Raw genomic sequence first — 10,933 nt, forward strand, 5'->3', positions numbered from 1 at the left:
GTGAGACCGATTACACAAACTCGGTGAGACCGATTTTGGTAATAAGCTAACCAGAGAGTTGGCCAGGTAAACTCGGTGGGACCGATCGCTCATTTCGGTGAGACCGAAACGTTACGAAGGGAAAACGGAGAGTTTACATTGCAATCTCGGTGGGACCGATCGCTCATCTCAGTAAGACCGAAATGTTATGAAGGGAAACAGAGAGATTACAATCCCATCTCGGTGAGACCGAGATCCCTATCGGTGAGACCGATTTTCCTAGGGTTTGTGGGAGTGGCTATGACATTTGAAACTCGGTGGCGCCGGATAGAAAGAATCGGTGGGCCCGAGTTTGACTTTTGGTTTAGGCCATGTGTGGATGTGAGAAAGTAGTTGAGGGTTTTGGAGCATATTACTAAGCATTTTGAGCAAGAGCCTCATTAAGCAACACCTCATCCCTCCTTGATAGTATTGGCTTTTCTTATAGACTTAATGTGATCCTGGATCACTAAAATAGAAAATGTAGAGTCTTGAGCTTTGAGCTTGAGCCAATCCTTTGTCCTTAGCATTTTGAGGGGTCCACTTTTCTCATCCATGCCATGCCAATCATTGAGCTTTCCTGAGATATTAATCTTAAAATAGCATTAGCTCAGTGAGCTATATGTTGTTAGGAATTACCAAAACCACCTAGGGATAGTTGCACTTTCAATCTTGAAATAGCTTTAGCTCAATGAGTGAGAGCCGGAGCAGCAGCAGCTGGGCGAGCGAGCGATCGAGCGAGAGCCAGAGCAGCAGCAGCAGCAGCTGGGCGAGCGAGCGATCGAGCGAGAGCCAGAGCAGCAGCAGCAGCAGCGCGAGCGAGCTAGCAAGAGCTGGAGCAGTAGCAGCAGATCCGACTAGTATGGATGCCGCCGCCGAAGGGGCCTTGCACTGGGGGAGAGCTGCCGTGGAGATGTCGCCCGCGGCTTTGGCTTCAAGGTAGCCGCTCCATGGGGGTGCGGGATGGAGCACTGTCGGTGCCAGGAGGTCGAGCTAAGGAGAAGGTGCGATGCGATGAGTGTACAAGATCTTTGGTGGCGCCGAGTAGGCGTCGGCTTCGTCTGAGGAGTCGGTGAGGATGATGCGGTTCCGGTGGAGCAGGTTAAGGCAGCGCTGTGGGGATGGAGCAGCCACGATAGGCGAGGTGATCGTCGGAGCAGCTCCTTGGAGGTGGTGGACGGGGCGGCTGAACCGGTGGGACGACGAGATGGACGATGGATCCTCATCCGGGGAGGTGGATGAGGGACGTCGAGCTGTTGCGGTGGACGACATCGTCGGGGAAGAGGCTCCGGCTGGGCAGCGGTGAGGTGGCGGACGGAGGAGGGTGGGGTTTCGCGGCTGGAGCGGAGAGGTTATGGCGGCCTGGGATTTCGAATGGCAAAAAGGAGACGATGGGAGGGGTGAACCACTGAACCATGACTTAGGGACGCGCTTGTCCAAAATGTAGGGTGTGTTACAAAAGTACCCCCCACCGATTTGAACTAGCAGCCCTTTTGGCTCAGGGTTAGAAGGGGGATTTCGCGTGTCGGGATTTGGCAGCTGGAGGGAGTTTTCGCGCGCGTTGTAATTTCGGGATAGCAAGGCCCGGGTTGTGAAGGCGCTAGTTTTGGGAGCACAATATCTGAATTTTCGGGATATAACAAGGCGCGAGTTGAGTTTTAGGGACAAGCCTAACGTGTAATATTGTACTTGTATGTACCAAATCAATTCGCACTTCCCTTAACCAAAAGAAAACGAAAAAAATAAAAATATTCACACCACACAAAGAGAGAGTCTTGTCCCGTTTTACTATAAAAATGCTATTCGAAACTACTCCCTCCTTCCATCTATATAGGGCCTAATGCGTTTTTGATGCCAACTTTGACCAAATATTAGAGCAATAATATATGACATGCAACTTACACAAAGCACACCATTAAATTCGTCTGTGAAAGGTTCTTTCAATGATATAATTTTCACATTGTGCTTGTCATGTACTATTAATCTTGTCAATAGTCAAAGGTGGTCTTAAAAAATGCATTACGCCCTATATAGATGGAAGGAGGGAGTATGAATCCATTTTATGTCCAATTAAATTTTTTCGCTTGCTGGAGAATGCACGTAACCTACTCATACCAACATTTTAGTGCATTCCAAATGTCTATACTACCGCCGCAATTCGAACTGAATTTGAATTCGTTTCTCTATTTTAATAAGAATCTACAATCATGATTGTTGCCAACTTCAACCATCATTCGTGTATTACCTTAATAACACACCACATGATTACTATAGAGATAGATATGAACTATGTGTACTACATGAACTCGAATTCTATTTTTTGAATACACTTGATGTTGATTCCAAATAATAGTACATTTGATGTACTAACTATATATTCATAATCTAAACCATGTTCCCTACGTGTACACCGTGTTTATCACACATAGTATAGTGCCCCGCCCCCTACATTATGACAAGTATTTAGACCTGAGCTGCAAAAGCCACACATTAGCCCAAATTATGATCAATGTTCTATATATTATACGTAGTACTAGCAAGATGCCCATGTGTTCCACGGAACATCAACATGATCAAGGGCAGGCCTAATTTGCAAATATGGAGAGGGGTGTGGGTATATTTTTTCAAAATTGCCATAGTTTCCTTCCTATCCGTCAGATATAAATCAGACGGCCTATATTGCAGGATGGCAGGCACACCATCATCAACAACTCCGTTTTTATAAGAGTAGAGATAAAATATATTATATGTAGTATAACATGTTCATAACCACACCATGTGTATCACCGTTATATATATTCACACATGCGTCGGTTTAAAACACTATGATAAATTCTTCAAATATCCGAATTCTCTTTTTATAATGAAGTATGATCTCTATTCGTCTTTTACACCCACACAATCCTCTTATCTTTGTAGCTAGCTAGCGCTAACTTTATCTCATGCATGCACACACCCGCATCCCTCTCACCCTCCCTCAGCATTCTCTAGCTCCATCGCGCAAATTCATCTTTTCACGTTAGGTCGTTCACCCACGGTGTGTGTAGGCCCCCCAGCTCCTTCTTTACAGCACACATCGATCGATATGCCTCTCTAGCCAGGTGTGCCTAGCACAAACACAAGCTTCCCCTCTTCTCTTATCACCGCCCATGCCTCACTCCCACCACTCTTTTCATCGATCTCGTACTCGCACACTCCTTCCCCCTCGATATAGTATGACTCTTGCACCGCCTCCTATATGCATCCCTCTCTCTATATCCTTCTCCCCGTGCCTCATTTGCTTCTAACACACGCATGCATGTATACCGATCGATCTCCCAACATATACCTAGGTCGACTTTAACTACCCCCCATCGATCGACGTACCTCACAAGTTATGTCTCTCCTTTCTCTGACAAAGGATGATTGATCTTCCTATGTAGTTATGTCTGCTTACCACAGCCATATCGTCCCCCCTCATCATTCGTGCATGCCTCCTGACCCGTCTTTCACACGCACGTGCACAGATAGGCAACCATCCCCTCTCTTATTGATATTGCAGGCGTGCCGTCCGGTTGTCTAGCAAGCCTATCCCACCATTTGTTACAAGCAACTCCACTACCACCCCCTCCAACACTCTAGCTCTGTCTCTCTCCCAACCTTATTCCTCTCCTACACATATGCATGGATGCCGATCGATCTCCCTTAATACATGAAGTAGATCGATCTCCCTTAATACATGAGGTAGGCCTCTCTCCTCCTCCACACATATACCAGCCATTGTACCTCTATAGTTAATTAGACCTCTGTCCCCCCACACACACACTGATAGTCGAGCGCTGTAGGTAGGTATCCATGCCACAGAGACAAACTGCACCTGTCCCCTCTCTCGTTCTAGTAGGCCAGCCACTCTATATCTTTGATGTGGGCACACACAAATTCGATGGCACTCTTTATTGACCGCGCGCGCACACACACACACATCATCGCTCTCTTCGATTCTATGTACACCTCAAGTCGATGATACCTCCACTCTCTTCTCATGGATCGCCCCCTCTATATATATGATATATTCAGGACTCTATTTCACACACATTGCATATGTTACATTTTTTATTGACCCCCCCCAAAACTCTCACGAACCCACACACTATATCTGTCTATGTTTGTATATCTCTCACACGACCCCACGTAGGTGGTGTACATATATAGGAAGAGAATAGGTGCACCGTGCATGTACTCACGCTTCGTGCCCAGCCACACCCGCGCGGTACACGGTGGAGCTCATTTCTGTACGAAATGGCAGCCCACGTGCTAATTTGAACGCTGTAGCGGTTGTTTACATACGGAGGTCATGTACCACGCGTGCATGAAACAAAGTTCGACTTGATGTGTTGGCATGTTATTTTTAAATAAAGTTATATCGCTCAATGGCACGTACACAGAATATAAAACGATTTTTATGGAGAAAAAGGTAGTCCGCTCCACCATATACAATGGAGCCTCCCTGCCTGGTTTGTCTCTCTTCAGAGTATCTCACACAAGGCTGCAATGGCCTCTCTCTCTCTCACCATTGGTCACTGATCCGGCCGCATCCCGTTCGCCGGCGGAAAGGGAGGATGTGCATCGTTTCTCCGTTCGACGGCGCTGAGGCGGCACGTCCCGATCTGTGGTACACGCCGTTCTCTCTGACCAAGCTCCGGCGTGGTAGGGCCTACGCCACCTGCTCGCTGCCATAGTATGGGCAGATTCCGCCCGCCGTCGCTCACCTAGTTACATCCCGACGACCTCCAGGTATCCCCTCCGGCCTTTCTCCACTGCCCGTCTTCCCACGTCGCTGCATGTGGATCTTCCATAGTTCTTTGCACAAAACGTAGCTCGTTCGACGTACTTTCCATATTGCAATCTCGTCCTCACACCGTTTTAGACAAACACAACCGTGTTGTTATCTTCCCTTAGGACAAGGAATATGCTTCTTTTTTGTCGTCGCAACTGTCATCAACAATATTTGTCTTTTTACAAATTTCAAATGGGCATATTTTAGAGTGTAGATTCACTCATTTTGCTTTGTATGTGTACTCCCTCCGTTCCTAAATATTTGTCTTTCTAGAGATTTCAACAAGTGACTACATAAGGAGCAAAATGAGCGAATCTACACTCTAAAATATGTCTATATACATCCGCATGTAATAGTCCATTTGAATCTCTAAAAAGACAAATATTTGAGTAGTCACTCATTGAAATCTCTAGAAAGACAAATACTCCGGAGTATATTTAAGAACCAAGGGGGTAGTGCACAGCCGCATGGGAGACTCAGACTAGTCGTTGCGCAGCATTAATAGTGAGTAATGAGCAGTCAAATCATAAGCCCCACATTTCCCACTGTAAGTTGCTCGAAAGAAGCAACCATCAATACGCTCTTCTTTGAATCCGCTCATACTACTCCATCCGACACTGTTTATAGAGCGCGCTTCAGAAAAAGAGAAAATCTCTGGGACCAAGGCGACTAGCGATCGGCCCGAAAAATAGCATTGGTAGTTATAGCACGACATCTATTACTAGAGGAAATAATGCGTACACATATGCAGTGCTTCCACCCCGGGTACACACATGCATGCACTTACTCCACTCCGTAGTACTACATCGAGAGAAAATTGTGGTTACCACGCCCTAATTAATTGAGCATTAAACCAAACGCGTCTAAAGTCTCTCTGGTGGTGGAAATGCATTGAGAGAAATGCATCATAATGAAGCGCGCCCTGTAAACTGTGACGGAGGGAGTAGTAGTATGAAGGTGCAAAACCAAGTACGCGTATGGCCAGTCAGTCAACGCACCTCCTCTTGGCATATCACTGACATGTGGGACCGGAGTGTGAGCAATCCGATCTCTATTGACGGCAAAATGGCCAACCCGTCGTTCCTTGAGAGAGACGAGGAGCGAGAACACACAGATGGGCTCGCACGGAGGCCAAGATATATTCGAGCATGGTTGAATGATATCATCATTACATGTTGGGCTGCCGTTTTCCGCCCTTCTCCGGAATAAATGTGTACTTTATCAGAGATTAAAAAAAGAGTACAAAGGCTCCACCATGCGGTTCTAGTAGTAGTACTACTCGTACTACTAAACCTTGTGCTTGGCTCTTTGCCTCTTTGTGAAGTCGAACAATGATGGTACTCCGCATGTTCGGTACTACAGTGTATGCCTCTGGCAATTTGACACCGAATGAACTGATGCATGTCCACCGCTTGGGCGAGGGTATGTTGCATTAGTCAAAAGGCGTAAGCGAGCTTCACCTTGTCCTGCAAGCTTCTCCTCGTTCTGCGAGTTGACGGGACACACCAACAAGTAGTGCTAGTCCGTACTCCCTCCTTTCCGGTTAATATGGATTAATCTTTTTTGCGGGTAAATGAGAGAGCTTTATTCATATATAAGCATTCTTAGGACGATCAGCCAAGACACTGGTCACTAGGAAGCGAGGTACGCCGCAAAAAAGAAGTAGGAAGTGTGGTGTTTCATCAAGCCAACTCTCGGCCACATTCAAAGTGCAGCAAGCACGGTTCGCACAAAGATGCGCTGCAAGGTTTGCTGACCTGTTTACATGCTGAATAACAAAAAAAAGAGGAAATATTACCGAGCGCTCCTATTTTTAATAGGATATGAGCCAGAATTAAGCGAGAATTATGGTGAGTGTTCCATGCAATCAACTTCCATTATCACATGCGAGAACCCTCGAAGAGAACCAAATGTGTTGAAGATTGCTTTATCACATTTTAAAAATATAATAAGAGTGCAGACGCTCCATCCGGTTCCTAGTACTAGTATAGTGCATACCTCTATAGACTATAGTAGTAGTACTAGTACTAGTAAACTTTGCGCTTGGTTGTTCGCCTCTTCGGGAAGTCGAACAATAATACTAGCACTAGTATAGTGTATGCTTCTAGCAATCTAACACCGAATTAACTGTTGCACGTCCACCGCCCGAGTGAGGGAGAGCTTGCATTAGTCAAAAGTTTCTCCATGTCCTGTGAGCCACCACGCTCAAGCTTCTCCCGTCCTGCAAGCTTCTCCTCATTCAGCAAGTTGACGGGACACAACAAAGTAATGCTAGTCCATAGTGCCTCCTTTCCGGTTAATATGGCTTAATTTCAAATGATATAAATACACTGTCTGTCACTGTATATTTGTAAAAATACGGTCAATGGACTTCATAATACACTCACTGCGCTCAATATATACATTTTCCGGTGTTTATATGGTCACTAGCTCACCCTGGCTGAGTATGTGTGTGCATGCACGTGTAGGTTGAACACTTGAGCGTGACCATGTGTGTTCCGTCGTGTGCTCGGACATGCATGCATTAGGGCGTCGCGCGCGTTTTTGCGTCCATGTGTACGTGCGACTGTTGCATACACGTAGGGGGAGTATGTGTAGGGGCCACTAAAGGAGCAGTCAAATCACACAATAAGTTAGTCGGAAGAAGCAACCATCATTTCACTCTTATATGACACGTACACAATATAAAATGGTTGATATTGAGAGAAAAAGAAAACCACTATATATACACTAGCAGGAGCCTGAGCTACAAGCCAGCTTGCTTGGGTTGCTCTCTTCACAAGCATAGAACGACGATGGCCACACCGCTGGTCACATATCCGGCCTGATCCCGCTGCTGGGGAAGGGAACAATGTTCTGCATAGATGCGATCGACATCGGCGAGGGAGAAAATCCACAATCAGTGCATCCCAATCGGGGGTCACCGCAGTATGGGTCAATGCCGCGTCCCAACCTCCCTTCTAGCTACAGCCCGGCGTCCGTTTCGAAAATATTAGTGCATGTCAACAAAAATTATAGTAGTATCGTTGTTCCGTTTTGAAAAAAAAGCATATAAGCTGTTACTTCTTACCCAAAGGATCTTTATATCCAACAGACACAAAATATCCATTCGACTGTTCGAAATTACTTTCACTGCTGATCTAATGTCGAGGTAATTGCTGCATCGCCACCAAAACCACCATCTCTTAAGCTAAAGTAGACCGAGCTACCCCCTATATTAGCATATTACTAAGATAAACAGAAGGCACTGTAGAATCATTTAGGACGTGAGCTTGTCAATCTGAATGTGGAGGGACACCAGCTTAGCCCCGGCCAGCAGCTTGGGCGGAACTATGAAGAAGGTCAGCTCCTGCACGGCGACGTCGCCGGGATCCCTGCTGCTTGTCACCTCCATTTCCACCTTGACGGCGTCGTTTCTGCCTTTGGGTTCCCTCGGCGGGCCGTTTGCCCATAGCTTGGCCACGTAGTGTGGCAGTGGGGACACCCCCGCTCTGATGCAGACGACCGACACGGCGATAGGCGCGCCAATGTCGAGCACACCGCCGACCAAGAAAAACGTGGCCGTCCTCCTCCACGAACAGCAAGAGCCGTGGTTTTGATAGTGGCACTTGCAGCTGGAGCGCCTTGCCGTACTGGATCCTGTGCACAGGCATGGGATGCACGGTGCTGATGTGGTGGGAGAGCACCGACGGCGGGCCTTCGTAGCCGCAGACGGGCACGGGGCATTGCAGGGCACGAGTGGACACAGCTCTGGTGATCGGTGAGCTTGTGGTAAGTGACGTATAGCCCATAGCCTTCGTGCGGGCACTCCACCCTCACCGAGGAGAGGACGGTGTCCACCACCGTGTTCCGCACATCGAAGCCACCGCCGCGCTCGCACTTCTGGCACTGCCGCTGGTTCCTGGGGCGCTCAACGCGACAGTCCACGCAAGCCAGGTGCCCTCCCTTGCACTGCACAAATCAATCGAACAACACATCAATCAAGAAACCTGCACCTTGCTCGATCAGCCGAACGGACGAGGTGTATTCGAACCTCATACACTGGAGGCTTCAAGGGGCGGAGGCACAAGGGGCAATGGAGCAAGGTGAGGTCCATCGAGACCATAGAGAGCTCCATCGTCGGGTCCTGTTCCGTCTGCATGATCTCGCCCTCCTTGTGCACAACCATCTCTCGCTTTATTAGGGCCGGGGCATTACAAAGCTTTACCGTCACATATTCATACTACTTTAAGGTGCATTAAATCAACACATGAAAGTATCGAAAGGAGAGTCACGACATGCATGCATGCGTTGTAATTAATGCATCAATAAACGCAAATTATTGAAATATATCGAGTGCAGTGCTTTGATGTGTCGCGTCAACTCGTACAAGACTAAGAAGTTTGATTACTACAACGCCCTCTCGCCTTAACTGCACCTACCTTTGGCTGCATGACAGGTGGGCCACCGACCTGTTGGGCCCACCTATCATGGATGCAAAGGCAGGAGCAGTAAGTCAATGAAGCTGCGTCCCTCCCTCGCCCATGAGCGTGGTGGCTGGCAGGACTAGGAGAAGCTTTCGTTTGCTACACGCTCTCCATCCCATACGCGGTGGACATGCAGCAGTTCAATCGGTGTCAGATGGCAAGAAGCATACTGTAGTACTCCTCCACTGCAGTAGTACCCCCGAAGAGGCGAAGAGCCAAGCGCAGCCCGGACGCTCGTGTGGCAGTTTCATGTGTAGAGTAGTCTAGGATAGCGTGTACCGTGCCTGTAAGCTTAAAATCACTGGGGTCGGCTCCATGCTGCATTTTTTTGATTAAAATAATCTTCTGGCCCTACCTGTCACCCCGGTGATTCTAGTTTGCACGCTCATCTGGTCAAGACAGGAATATATATTTTAATTTGTGGTGGGGTAAATGTTAGAGGTTGCAGCAAATGGAGTATTGTACACTGCGGGTCTTTCAGCCAAGTTTAGAGGCAACCATGTGGAGCCAATGCTATGATGTGTCGCGTCAACTCGTACAATGAGGAGAAGCTTGATTTTACTACTACACGCCTTCTCCCTTGCCCATGCACGCGGTGGCTCACAGATGAGGACATGCTTTTGCTTATAGTACTACAACAAGCTATCCCTCCTGCTCGCGGTGGACGGACATGCAGTAGTGGATTCGATACTATAGAAGCAGTAGTAGTAACATCATTGTTCGTCTTCTCGAAGAGGCGAAGAGCCAAGTGCAACCCGAACGTGGCAGTTGCGAACCTTGGAGCACACATATAGCCAGGCTCTTGCATCAGACAAAATTGCTATGTGAGCCCACTATTGTAGTACTCCCTCCGTCCGGAAATACATCATCAAAACGAATAAAAGGGGATGTATCTAAATGTATATTAGTTCTAGATACATTCTTTTTATCCATTTTGATGACAAGTATTTTTGGATGGAGGGAGTACTTGCTAGTATAGCCGTGTAAACCAGAAAGGAGAATTTGCCTTTCTAGAGATTTCAACAAGTGACTAGACTACACCGAGACGGAGTACATATGGAGCAAAATGAGTGAATCTACACCGTAAATAAATACGTAGTTCTCTCATTTTCCTCTCGGCCTTGGTCGCGGTGCACAATATTGAGTATACTAGTACTATCATCTTGAAATTTATGAAGTCACCATAGGCACCTCGTCTTCGACGGGAACGTCTCCTGACACGCGATAGACGCGAGCGACAGTCGCCTCCATAGGTGCTTGAATGCCAAGTAGGGAGAGGGTAGCGGTTCCTGAGACGTTGAACTGTCAATGATGCATCCTCAAATTACTCTACATGCAGAGGGAATTAATTGGAGAAGCAGAATAGAGCCAGCACGATGTGAATGCAACAGAGTTTGGATTCTCATATAAAGGTGCCCCACCACTCCAATCCATCTACTCAGTCTCTGCGCAACACTGCTCACTCCAATCCAAGACCAAGTGACTAGAAGCCAGAAGCACCTATGGAGGCGATGGTCACGAGCGGCAGTCGGCTGTGCCAAATCATCCAAGGCGCCGGCCTGTGGCCCTGCACCGTGCAGCGTTTCCAGACGGTGCTGGTGACCGCCGGCGTCGTAGCCCTCGCCGACGCCGG

At 47.7% G+C, this 10,933-nt stretch overlaps 1 pseudogene; it reads right to left on the bottom strand.

Moving 5' to 3' along the window:
• Nucleotides 1–8,093: 8,093 nt before the first annotated feature.
• LOC125517244 (uncharacterized) lies at nt 8,094–8,487 on the bottom strand (annotated as a pseudogene).
• Between the last annotated feature and the right edge of the window lie 2,446 nt (nt 8,488–10,933).

This window comes from Triticum urartu, chromosome 6A (genome assembly GCF_056163025.1).
Source record: "Triticum urartu cultivar PI428250 chromosome 6A, HENAU_Tu73, whole genome shotgun sequence".
Lineage (NCBI taxonomy): Eukaryota > Viridiplantae > Streptophyta > Magnoliopsida > Poales > Poaceae > Triticum > Triticum urartu.